Genomic DNA, 14,073 nt, shown 5'->3' on the forward strand with positions numbered 1-14,073 from the left:
CAAAGTAAAAATGTGTTAGTATCATATTGTCATATTCTTCTGCTTCTCCTCCCTTCCACTATGATTAAAAATTTGATGACTTCTGGCCCTTCAAGGATAAGGGATTTTCATTTATTGTCCATAACACAAAAGTCTACCACTACTTATTGGTATCTGTTCTGCTTTCGTTAATTCACATTTCTGGGATCCAGAATGATAAGTAATTTGCTAATTATCCATTTACCTCTTCATCTGAGGCTCATGCTATTGCTCTCATGTAAAAATCTTCATAGAGATACTGAATCATTGGTGTGTTGAAGTTTGCATTAACTAAAAGTTAAATTTGGCTTTATGATTACATTGTAGTTTGTCTGGGTATCCTGCTTAAATATGATTCTTAGGGTAAGCCAAAGAAGGAACAAATACTAGTATGGACCATGGATTGTAATATTGGGGGGAAAAAACCAAAGGTTGCTTAGAGAAAATGAGTATTTTACTTAAACTTAGGAGTTTTGTGGTAATAATTATCATGTCAGATCTTGGTGACATAGACACTGTTTCAAAAGCATATTTAAAAATAATAAGATTGTGACTAAGATATGACTATAACTAAGTTAGTATAATACTGATTAATTAGAAAATGAAATAGCAAATGGTTTAAAATCAGTTTTTTTTCTAGCAAAGGATTCCAGTTTTGGATTGGGATAATGTTAGGTAAATGGGACTTTGGAACTTTAGGTTATCAGTTGGTATCAATAAAAAGGGAATTGTTTTTATGTGAAAATATCTTCCCTTAGGGAATAAACTTTAATACAGGTAATGATGAAGTGAAAATACACAGATGTAAGATATATGTGCATATGTGTATGTATTTTGAATACATATGTATATGTATACACATATATACACATAAATGTATGTACTCACCTGTATTGAATAGACATGCAGTTTTCTGCTATTTGTAAGCAGTTTATGTCTTAGAAATATATCTTTAAAAAAAATACATCTTAAGGAAATGATGGGTTCTGTGCTTTTGATAGTACTTGGCACGCTGACTTTTGTAAAATGTTTTGTACAGGGGACACACTTATTTAATATAGATGGCATTATTTTGATATTTTTCATTTGTCCTTGAAAATTAATGCCATCTGGAGAAAATAACTTTTTCAATATGCAATGTTACGCTGGTATACTTTTTCATAATATAAATATCAGTATTAAGAATGTTGGGAAAGCATTTTGTCCTGATCTGTAAAAGGGTTTTTGGGAGAAAACAGGGTTGTTGGGAGAAAAGTGCATTTCAAACTTCAAAGTGCTACATAAATATGAAGTATTTAAAATCTTCTTAGGTTTTGGGGTGCCAGATCTATCAGTGTTAATTTGGTGAAACACATTTATTTTTCCTGAAAAACATTTCTTCAACACAGGTTGAATTAACATCCAAAAAGTCACAAAATATAACTGAAGTGACTTCACTGGAGAAGAGAGGGATTGAGGCTTCAGGGAAGATAAAATAATGTATTTAAGCAATTAGTTATCCATTCACTCTTTTTCTGCATAGTAGTTCTCACTAATGCAGATAGAAGCTTTATGAATCCATCAAAGAGAAAGCTTCCTCAATCAGTTGTTTCATCGTTTCAGTACATTTAATAATTTTTACTTTTACCCTACAAGCAAAAAATGTTCAATTGAGATAATCATGCTCTATAGAGCAAATTTTGGGAAATCTATATACATGGGATAAAAGAGCTCGTGGAGATGTACCTGAATGGATTACTTGTTTGAATTTTTACCAAACTAATCTTTACAAATTATGGCCATACCATGTAATAACTCAATGTGTAAATCATAATCACTTGTAAGCAACAGAAGGTCAAACTTGAAATGCCCATTTATTCTTACTAACTGCATAGACAGGATTTCTAATAAAACACAGCAAGACCTACCTGTCCAAGAAGATTGGCCTTTCTGCTGCCCTTTCTTACTAAAATGGAATTTCTCATTGTCCCCAAAGTAAGTATAATAAAGTTTTTACTGAAATGCTATCTCCCCTATAGCAAAAGCAAAGAGTTAAGACTTCTTAGATAACATTACATTTCCTCTTTTGATCTTCAAAAGAACAGTGTAAAAACAAGAAAGGAAGGCAAAGCCATTTTATTGATGAGAAAACAAATTGAGAGAGAGACACATAGCTAGTCAACGGCAGAAACCAGATAGGACTGGTAGATAACTTAATGTAATGGGACTTAAATGTAAAGAGAAGAATAAATTGAGAAGTTTTAAACTTAATTTCTTCAGCCATTTTAATGATTAAATGGAAACATTTATTGTGTAATTAAAGAAAAACTAAGATAAGAGATTTTATTAGAATATTTTAATTATAAGAATTTACATGTGAAATTGGGATTTGTATTGAACTGATAAGTATGCATTAATTTGAATCAATAAATATTAAGCACTTACCATGTGCTAAGTGCTAACTGAGGAATGTATTTATTTTTAAGTCACTATAAAATGTATAATAAAAAAATTCCAGACCCTATTCATTGTTAATGATAACTTAGAAATAAGTTTTGGTGTAAATTTTTCTTTGTATTTTGAGCTACTGGAAACACTGAATAAACCACTAGATTTCTTCAGTTCCTCATACTTCATTTTTAAAGAAGTACACTTTATTGTAAGTGACCTCTTCATCAAAAGATAATAGCCCTGGAAACTACAAAGTTCAATAAATAAACATTGTCTCCTAACAGTGAATTCTGCAATTTTGTTATTCATTGACACTTGAATTTTTATTTGGTAAAAGATAACCTAGATTTTAAATAATTACATTGTTGTTTGGTACAAATTCCTATGCTGATACCTTATAAGCCAAATTATTTGTGTTTTCTTTGAACATACCATATAAAGAAACTGATGTATTGACTTTCAGTCCTATTCTTCTCTCTTCCCCTCCCCCCCCCACACTTTTTTTAGTCATTATAAGAAGAGAACCTGAGAAATAGGCTAAAGACTGGCTTCTGGAGACAAGAATCTGGTACCTTTTATTTAGTCAAAGCTCTTGAGTTTAATGGTGACAGATGTGGTACCATTGGCCAAAAACACCTAAGAGCCAGGAAGTTGAATATTCAAATGCCAATGATATGCTCAGCATATCAGCGGAAACAAAGGCATAAAGCTCAATCAGTACAATAAAGGCACTATCATTGGCAGTGGGACTAGGTTGAAGTAATAAAGGATGCCTCCTCAGCCCTGACCCCAGTTGTTATGGTTTTGTGCCACAAAGTACTTGGCAGGATTGAAAACTTGCCAGTGTGTTTTATCTGTTCTCTTGGGAAGAAGTAGCCAGTGCTTTGGAGGAAATACAGGTAATTTCTATAGCAATGGGAGTATAGAATATTGCTTAGTGTTTTAGGAGATGTGCAAAGAATAAATGGCTAGTGGCATTCTTCTTAACAGCTGTGATTATTTTAAATTATATTAAGGAGTTTACAAAATAGGCAAACATTATTGTTTGATCTTGTAATATGTGGATACGTATAGCTTTATTTTCCTTGTTAGGTTTTTCTTGGGCCCCTATTCCTCATCATCCACTAATAGTTTGTAAGCACCTTGAAACCAGCAACTTTTTTTGTCTTTTCTTTGCATCCTGAGTGCTTAATACAGTACCTAGCACATAGTAGACAGTTAATACTTGTTGACTTACTTTGAAGGTAGGGGAGGTAGTTTAAAAGAGTGTTGGGTAACTATAAAGAAAGAGTAGCTTGATTATAAATTATAATAAATCTATACACACCTGTGATTATAACAGGTCACAGAAATATGTCTTGATGTGTATAAAGCAATATGCTATATATATATATATATTATATGATATGTAATGGATATAGGACTATTGTCCTAGTACATAATATCTATTTTATGGAGTGGATTATATGTTATATAATATGCATTGTAAAATATATAGGTCCAATTTTCATCCTTCGTTAATTTCAGGGGAAGATCTTCCTATGTATTTTATCATTTTATTCTCAGGAAACAGCATGGCAAAGTGAAAAGTGAAAGCTGACCTCAGAGCTAGAAAAGCCTAGGTTTAAGCCTAGTTGTTATGTATTCCTAGACAATCTTTTAATGTCTTAAGGAAACAAAAACTATCACTTAATCTTTCTGGGACATGATGGTCTTCCAATTCTAAATCTATGATACTGGGAAGTTGTAGAAAGGTACCAATTTTAATTGGTGGATGAAGCTACTCATTGGGAGCTACCTCAACCAATGAAATCATAATTCTGGTAAAAAATAAAATATCTAGAAATTTTGAAAGGATTTGGAGAAAGTAATGACAATAGCTAGAAATCATGGACAATAAGAACTTGTGTTAATATATCACATTCCTGTTTATAGAGTACTTCTATTATTTTCTCTGGGCTTCACAGCTAATAAGATGATAGGATCATGGAACAATTATAATGGCAGGGACACCCAAGAATCAATCCCAGAAAGAAGAAAGTTATTCCAAAACATCTACACACAAAGCTCCCCCCCCAAATGAAAAACCAATCACTCAAATATTTATTAAGCATCTACTATATGCCTGCACTGTGCTTTTCACTGGAAATACAAAAAGAGGGCAGACAGCTTTTACCCTGAAGGAACCTCCAGTCTAAAGGGGGAGACAACATGCAAACAAGTATATGCAGTAAATATGTGTGATCCTGGACAAATCACTTCACCTCCATTGCCTTGGCAACAATATACAGCACTGATTCTAAGATGGAAGATAAGGGTTAAAAAAATAAAAAAGAATCATTGTACTAAAGTGCTTTAGACATCATATTTCAAAAATTCATAAAAAGGAAATGGCCTATATTAGAATCTGTTAAACTGGAAAAAACAGAACTATTAAATAGTCAGGAAAACCATGTCTTTAATTAAAGAGGGGTTTGGCATAATTCCTCAAGGCCTCCATGCAGAGCTGTATGCTACAAACCCACACAGAGCCCCCAGACTCTGGCTTTTCTGGTCACTGACCCCTGGGAGTTCCAACAGTGCTAGATTGACAGCTCCAAAGAATAAAAGAAATTAGTGGACTTATATATCAGTTAGGGAACTGAGGGTGAGGAGTACAGTTGATTGGTTTTACAATGGCAACAAAGAAAATGAGGAGTTCTAGACAGGATTATCAGGGAGAGGCTGATGCTTTACAAAGGATGCAAAAGGGAAAGATCCAGCCAAGGGCTAGGCTACCTTGGAAAAAGACTTTGACACAATGGGAGAAACTACTGGGACAAAAAGGGTACTTAACATCTGATTGAATTAGCTAGCTTCATCTAAACTACTTTAAGGTCTTTTGTTAAGCCAAGACTTGTGAATTTGGGATTCTCAGGATCTCAAGATTCAGGTTTCTATATTCTAAGTTGACAATCAGAGGGCAGTGTTTTCACCTCAGTAGAAAGAATCCATTGGTCATCTGCTGAAAGAAACCACAAAATAAAAAGTCCCAAAAAATGGCAAAATTTCACATTCCACCAAAGAAAACTTGTAGTAACAAGCAACCAGATAAGGGAAAAAGATTCAAACACCCTCACCAGTCAGGATCATATACCAATTAGCAGTCAACACTCCAAAAGAACCAAAAGCTTGAATAGATGCACAACTTAGCCAGCAAAACTTGAGTATTCTGCAGGTGGGGGGCAAATAGAATTTTAATGGAATAGAGAACTTTTAAGCATTCTTGATTAAAAAATAAGACTAGAGCCGCATAGAAATTTTAAGTGCATATATGAGAGTTATGAAAAATAAAGGTCAACATGAGTGAGCAACTGGAAAGCACTAAAAAAAAATAGGTGATAAACTATTTACATTCTAATATGGAGAGGTAATACATGTACATCCTTGTAACCCTATCATTTTGAGTTGTCACATAGGAAATCTAATTAGAAGATTAGTGTAGCAAAAAAAAAAAAAAAAAAAAAAAAAAAAAAAGCAAAATGCTGTTTTTTCAATGAGACAAAGAAAATAAAAGGAAGGCCAGTGACAACTTGAAATCTGGAGACCCCAAATCTGCCCCTGTCCCCTGAGAACTCACCTGAGGGAAGTTCCTAGTAGTTTCTCCTATTGTATCAAAATCCTCTACCAGGTAGTCCAAACCTTGGCTGGACTTTTTCCTTTTGTATGCATTGTAAAGCATCAGCCTCTCCCTGATAATCTTGTCTTGGACTTCTCATTTCCTTGTAGCCATGGTAATGTCAATCAATCATACTTCCCTGTCCTTAGTTCCTCAAATGGTATATATAAGTTCCTTAAGTTCTATTGTTCTTTGGAGAACCATCTAGGAGTAGTGTATTCTCCCAGGGATACATCCCAGAGCCCCAGGGTGTTGACTAAGTAGTTTAGGGGCTTGATTCTTTCCTGATTAAAGACTTGGCTTTTCTGACTACTTTAGTAGTTCTGTGTTATTTCCAAGTTAACACCAGGAAAAAGAACAAAAGAAGCAGAACACCTTTGGAAAGACACAGGTTGTTCTTAGTATATATTGAAAAACAAAAATAAGTTGTACACAATATAGTCTTACACTTTCATATACAATTATTCTGTTCTGCTGTATATGTGGAAATGTCCATCTTATTTGGTATTTGTTATAAATGAGAATAAAAATATATTTTTAAAAAATCTAGTGCACTCACTATAGATGCTTATTATTTGTTAATAATATATTTCCAGGGGGCAGCTGGGTAGCTCAGTGGAGTGAGAGTCAGGCCTAGAGATGGGAGGTCCTAGGTTCAAACCCAGCCTCAGCCACTTCCCAGCTGTGTGACCCTGGGCAGGTCACTTGACCTCCATTGCCCACCCTTACCAGTCTTCCACCTATGAGACAATACAACGAAAGTACAAGGGTTTAAAAAAAAAAAAAATTAAAAAAAAAAAAAAATAATATATTTCCACTCCCCATTTGAAGGAAAAACTACATTGAGAGATTCCCAGTCAATTAGTGGCAATTATACAGTTAGAACCTAGTCATCTGAGTTTATAGGGCTCTTTCTTAGATTTTGTTGTGTGTAATTGAAATTTTTAGGTCTCTGATCTTGTGGGAAATATAAGTAAGGTAATGGGATCACCAGGGGTATTATAAATAAACTAAGTGGTTTGTGGGAACATACACACTGGGATTTATGAGAGACTAGAGCTGGACATTGAAGACTTGAACTGCCAAGCAGCTCCTAACTGTCAAAAGGGACCATTGACCAACTGCCTTCCTGAGCCAGAGGCTTTGAGTCCCTCAGGCAAGGGAACAAGATATAACTGGTTTAATAATGAACAATTAAAAAGGAGGGATAGGAATGTCTACTCTAAAACCTAAAACTTTAATGACAAAAACCCACAGGGAAAGGGAAGGACTTATTACTACACTAACTTAGTTATCTAAACTAACAGGGCCTAAGGAGCTGTAAATGGAGTCTCTGGGTGACTGCCTCAGACCTGGAACCTGCCAGGCTTGAGTACAGCTAAGGGCTTTGTGGCTTTGGGATTCTCACTGCAATCCACTGATGATCTCTGGATGCCAGGAGTCAAGGTTGTCTCAGGAACCAAGTAAGAAGGGATTGCTTGAAACACTGTCCACCAGATCTCAAAACTTCTTCTTCCTTTGGCACTGTAGATCTTGTCCTCTTTGCTAGATGTCACCACCACACAAGATCCCAGGGGAAAATCAGGATGCAAGGTGTCCTTTTACTCTGAGTTCTCCCAGGGCTCACCATAGTTTTTGTTAACCCCAATGGAGTCCTTCCCAGAGCCAAGTCACTTCTTCCTGCTCTCTCATTCCATCCTGGAATTCCCAGATCCAGCTCCTTCCTGCTATGTACTTAATACCTAATCAATAACTAATCTTATCTTCCTCACAACAGTTCCCCCCTTTGCACAAAGCCAAAATTACCAAAATTTTGGTATTTGTGCACTACAAACTAAACTAAAATTCTAACCCAAAATAACAAACAACCTACACTAACTCTATTCTATCTAACACTATCCTACTCTACCCTACTCTAGGGATTTCAACAAGGAAAGGTAAAAGAATAAATACATTACTGTTCAAAACATAAAGCAACAAGTAACAATGCAAAAATTTCCAACAAAATCAACAAAATCAACAGCAAATATAAAATATCAACTCAAAAGTCAAAACAAATAGCAAACATAACTCTTATTCTAATACAGAAATATCCTACCAACTAATAAATGCAAACCATTTTGGAAAAACATTTTAACACAATGTTGCATAAGTCTTTACATCAAAATTACAACAAAACATCAAACTCCCTTATGCAAATTACATTTGAATGTTTGTAACTGAATTATATTAAAGCATTCACAGAATTTACATGTATACACATATATTCACATGATACATACATGCAATATATACATGCATGATATACATGTGTGTACACATAATATATACATATCAAATATACATATGTACACCCTTTACATATATACAATACTTACACTATAATACAATTTACAATATACACATACTATTTACACAACTATTTACATTATTTGTGATATGTGATCTGTAGTATGATATATGTTCTTCATGTAATGCAATTTTTTTATGTTTGTTGTATCTGCACTGTAATGTACATTAGTACCTTATCTTATCCTCTAACCTAATCTAATACCATATCTATTCTACTAAACTATTCTAAACTATCCCTAAGGTATTAGCGTATTAGTCTAGCTACATCTACCTAAATAACTAGCTAATCTTTGTTAGTAACTAACTCTCCCTTGTTAGTACTTACTTATCCTATAGCTAGTTCTAATTTTGTTAGTATTATACATTGTCTCATTCCATAAGGAACACAATGTATCCTAACATGTTTGTGTCTTATGTTTCTGATTTGTTATGTTGTTTCTTTGCTATATTGTGTTGCAACATATTACTGATGGATGCATGATACCTACCAAAACTCCAGATCTTCTGAAGATCTCCTTTCTTCTTATGATGTTCCATTCCTCTAGGAAATCTCCTCTCTTCTCTCCGGTTTTCCTCTTCTCCTTTTCTCTATCGAAGGTCTTGATAGTTTTATGTGCAATGTTGGATGCATATGAGTATGTAGTGATACTACATACATTACCCAAAATACTTCCAAACTATTTAATCCAAATTGTCCATGATTAATCCTCTTCTTTAAGAAAATCCTTGAAAATGAAGTTTTTATCAGTTCAATTCATAAGTTCATCAGTCTTAATACAAAGTTCATAAATCCTGAATCCTCTTCATCCATGTCCTCTTCCACTGGAATGGTCCTTTTCTTACTGAACTTTCTGCAGACTCTAATTGACTGAAGATCTCAAATTACACAATCTCTTCCTCTTCCTCTTCTTCTTCTTCTTCTTCTTCTTCTTCTTTTATTTCATGTGCTAATTTAATGTGAGAACAATGATACCACAAATCTCTACCTAAAACTTTTACAGAAGATGGTGAAACCAATACAATTGTATAAGGACTTACCCAGTTTTTGTTCTGTTGCTGATGTTTTGGCAAAATTTTTCACATAGACCATATCACCTGGTTGAAAATTATGAAGAGAATAATCCAATGGACCAGATTGATTTAATACTCCCATATCTTGTAATTCTCTTAGCCTCTGCTGTAAAGCACTTAAATATGAAGCAATTTGGCAATCACCTCCTAAGAGTGATGCATAAACAGCCTTACAAGTTTTTGCCTGTAGTGGAGCATGTCCAAAGAGCATCTCATACGATGATATATGTTGATCCGCTCTTGGTCTTGTACATAGGTAAAACAAAGCTATGGGAAGAATCTCTGGCCATTTGAGATGAGTTTCAGCACAGAGTTTCCCAACCATAGTCTTGAGTTCCCTATTCATACGCTCCACCTGACCTGAACTTTGCGGATGGCATGGAACATGATATTTAGGTGTTATTCCTAGATTCTCTTCTAAGGATATCCTGAGTAAAATGAGATCCCGTATCCAAATCTATGGTTAAAGGTACACCAAATCTAGGCACAATTTCCTTAAGTAACACTTTCACCACAAAACTAGTTGTATTTGTATTTGATGGAAAAGCTTCAGGCCATTTAGTCAGTCTATCGACTATCACAAGACAATACTTGTATCTTCCAGCTTTAGGCATACAGATATAATCAATCTGTAAACTCTCAAATGGATAATATGCTAAAGGCCTACCATCCAAACCTTTCTTTCTGAATGCACTTTGATTGAACTTTTGGCAGACTGGACAGCTATTACAGATCTTATTTGCAACAGTACTTATTCCAGGAGCAACCCATTGTCTCCTGATGGAATCCACAACAGCTTGTGTACCAAAATGACCTTTTGTGTGGATGGCTTGACACAAATAGGTATACAAATCTTTTGGTAACAATGGTCTTCCTGTATCAGTAATCCATATCCCATGTTCTTTCCTAGCTCCAAATTTATCCTTCCATTTCTCGATATCTGCGTCTACATAAGCTTTCTCTAGATCATCAGAATCAATAGATGTTAAATTCATTACATAAATTGGAGCATTCTGGGCTGCATACTTTGCAGTGATATCAGCTCTATGATTTCATTTAGAGACTGAATCTCTACCACGAGTATGACTCCGACAATGAATTACTGCCAGCTGTTTTGGCTTCTGAATTGCTTCCAACAACTCAGTTATTATTGCTGCATGAGCTATTGGTTTACCCGATGCAGTAATAAAACTTCGTTGTTTCCAGATTGTTCCTGTTGCATGGCAAACAGAAAATGCATATTGAGAGTCTGTGTAAATATTCACACGTTTACCTTCAGCTAGAAGACAGGCTTGCTTCAATGCCACCAATTCAGCACCTTGAGCACTAAGATTACTAGGTAATGAGCCATACCACAGTGTCTCGAATTCTGTGACAACTGCAGCACCAGTACATCTAATTCCATTACATAAATATGATGATCCATCTGTGAATAACACCCAGTCTGGATTTTCTAGTGGAGTATCTTTTAAATCCATCCTAGGCATATCCACAAGATCTACTACCTCAACACATTCATGCAATGGCTCACTGTTCTTAGGCAAATCAGGAAGAAGAGTAGCTGGATTAAGTATGCTACATCTCTTCAACTTGATGTTCTCACTACCTAAGAGAATAATTTCATACTTACCTATTCGTTGGTCAGAATATGCTTGAGTACGAAACTTCCTCATTAGTGCTTCTATCTGATGTGAACAATAGACAGTCAAAGGACATCCCAAAACTAGATCAGCTGACTTCTGGACTAACACAGCTGCTGCTGCTACCCCCCTTAGACAGGGTACTGTCCCTGTAGCTATTGGATCTAATTGACGGCTGTAATACCCAGTTGGACGATAACTCTGTCCAAGAGTCTGTGTCAACACACCAGAAGCTATACCTTTTGTTTCGTTGGCAAACAGCTGAAAAGGTTTCTCATAGTCTGGGATTCCTAATGCAGGTGCAGATAGAATGGCTTCTTTCAGCTTATCTAAGGCTAATCGATGTTCAGGCTTACGTTTCAGAGGTTCTGGTTCTGTATTCCTGGTCAGATCTGTTAAACACCTAGTTATTCCACTATATCCAGGAATCCATTGTCTACAGAAACCAGTAGTTACAAGAATAGCTCTAAGTTGTTTTTTAGTTTTAGGTGCACTCAATTTCTGTATGTCAGCTATTCTCTTTTGTGTAATACTTCTGGAACCCTCTGATAACACGAATCCGAGATATTGCACCCTGGGTAAAACAAACTGTAATTTCGCTTTTGAGATTTTATGTCCTCATTTATATAATTCAATCAAAAGACTCTTGCTGTCCCTAAGACACACCTTTGCATTTGGGGATGCCAAAAGAACATCATCCACAAAATGCACCAATTTACTCTATTTAAATTTAATAGTTTGCAGATCTCGATTTAGAATTTGTGAAAACTGAGATGGTGACTCGGTATACCCCTGTGGGAGACGAGTCCAGGTCCATGTGTCTTTTCCCACATAAAAGCAAAGATCTTTTGAGAATCCTCATGAATTGTTATCGAGAAAAACGCAGAACATAAATCTACCACGGTGAAATATCTAGCCTGACTTGGAATGGAAGAAATTATAGCAGCTGGACTTGGGACAACTGGATGTGTCTTGATGACATGATCATATACCGCTCTTAGATCTTGAATAAATCGGTAAACAGGTCGGTCATTTTCATCCGGTTTTGGCTTCTTTATAGGCAAAATCTTGTATTGTACTCAGAAAAGCATGGTATTATTATCCCTTGTTGGATTAGGGACTCAATAATAGGGTGAATACCCTCTATCACCTCCTTAGTCAAGGGATACTGAGGCACACAAGGAACTGGTCCTTCCTTTGTCCTCACCCTGACCAGAATAGCTGTTTTTAGCAACCCAACATCTGTTGATGATTTTGACCACAAATCCTTAGGTATATCCTCAGGTATTGGATAAATAGTACCTAAGTCATCCTCTGTACTGCTAGAATCTAAGAAAAGCAATGGAAAAGCCTTCAAAGATTCCTCTGGGAGATGCAAAGAAATATCACCAGATTCAGTACATTGGAGAGTAGCTCTCAATTTACACAACAGATCTCTTCCCAACAGATTCATAGGACATTCTGGAACACATAAAAATGCATGTTCCACCGAAAGTGGTCCTAGGGTCACCATTTTTGGTTGCAATTTAGCTACTTTCTGAGTAACACCCATAGCACCAACCACATCCATTGTTCCAACAGCTCTACAATCTGCAGGAAAGCTTTGTAAAATGGATTTACTGGCCCTCGTATTGACAAGAAGGTCATAAATCTGGTCTCCAATAGTTACAGACACATACGGTTCAGTACTATTGGGAGGTTGGAAAGTTTCCAACACCGGAGCTAAAACAGTAACATCAGAACAAAGCTCAGCCATTTCCTGTCCATCCAAGTTAACATCGTCAAGAATTACAGAATTTTTCCAGGATTTTAAACCATTGGTCCTTTTCACCTCTATTCTGGTATCATTGTTCTTATTTACAATCAAATTATCCTTAATCAAATCACAATTTCTATTATTCTTCTTAATTCCACTCTTACTAGAATTTCTAACACCATTTACAACACTATTTTTCTTTTCCTCACAATTATGTACAACATTAATCAAATTATTATCAACACTAGTTAAATTACTACTACCAGTAGGTAAATTACCATTAACATTGGTTAAAGTACTATTTACACCATTACTAGTAGTTAATTCAGATAATTTAACATTAACACCATTCAAATTATCATTAATTCTCATCAAATTATCATTCACATTGATTAAACTATCATTGATTTCATTTAAATTAATACTGATCAACTTATCACCATTATTAATTAAATTCTTAGTATTACCAATCAAATCGATATTAACACCAAGCGACCATTTCCATTATTCACAATTACATTATCATCATCTTTAACACATACAATTTCATCAACATTTACTTTAGTTCCATTACCTTGATCAATCACTTCTGAACTTCGGGCACACCTTCATAATGAAGCTGTCCCTCCATTCATGTTACCATTATTAGCATTCCCCTGCATGACATGACTAAACTTGGGTCTGACTCCTGTGCGAATAAATTCCTGCATCATTGACAAATTAGGAGCTTGTGCACCTTGACAGCATGCATTCTGGCATTGGAACACATTTTGTTGTCCATTTCCATGATTAAAATCATTATTCCAGTTATTTCTCCTGTAACCATAATTATTATTATACCAATTAAATCCATTGTTATTATTGTTGTATCTCTGCCCATATGATCTCTTTCTGTATCTACAGTCCCTTGCAAAATGCCCAATACATCCACAAACATAACAAGATTGCTGCCTCTGGTTCCTATTGTTTGAATTTCCCCTGGTCTTATAATTATTGTTATTATTCCTTTTTTCTGCTGCCCGTAACGCTGCTACCGCCTTGATTTTATTTATTTCCTTCTCATTAGCTCGAGAATTTGCCTCCCGTAATTATTTTCTAAGATTTTGAATGATTGTATCCTTGTCATCACTACTCCTGACCTTTTCTTG

The sequence above is a fragment of the Gracilinanus agilis genome, chromosome 1, assembly GCF_016433145.1.
Source record: "Gracilinanus agilis isolate LMUSP501 chromosome 1, AgileGrace, whole genome shotgun sequence".
Classification (NCBI taxonomy): Eukaryota; Metazoa; Chordata; class Mammalia; order Didelphimorphia; family Didelphidae; genus Gracilinanus; species Gracilinanus agilis.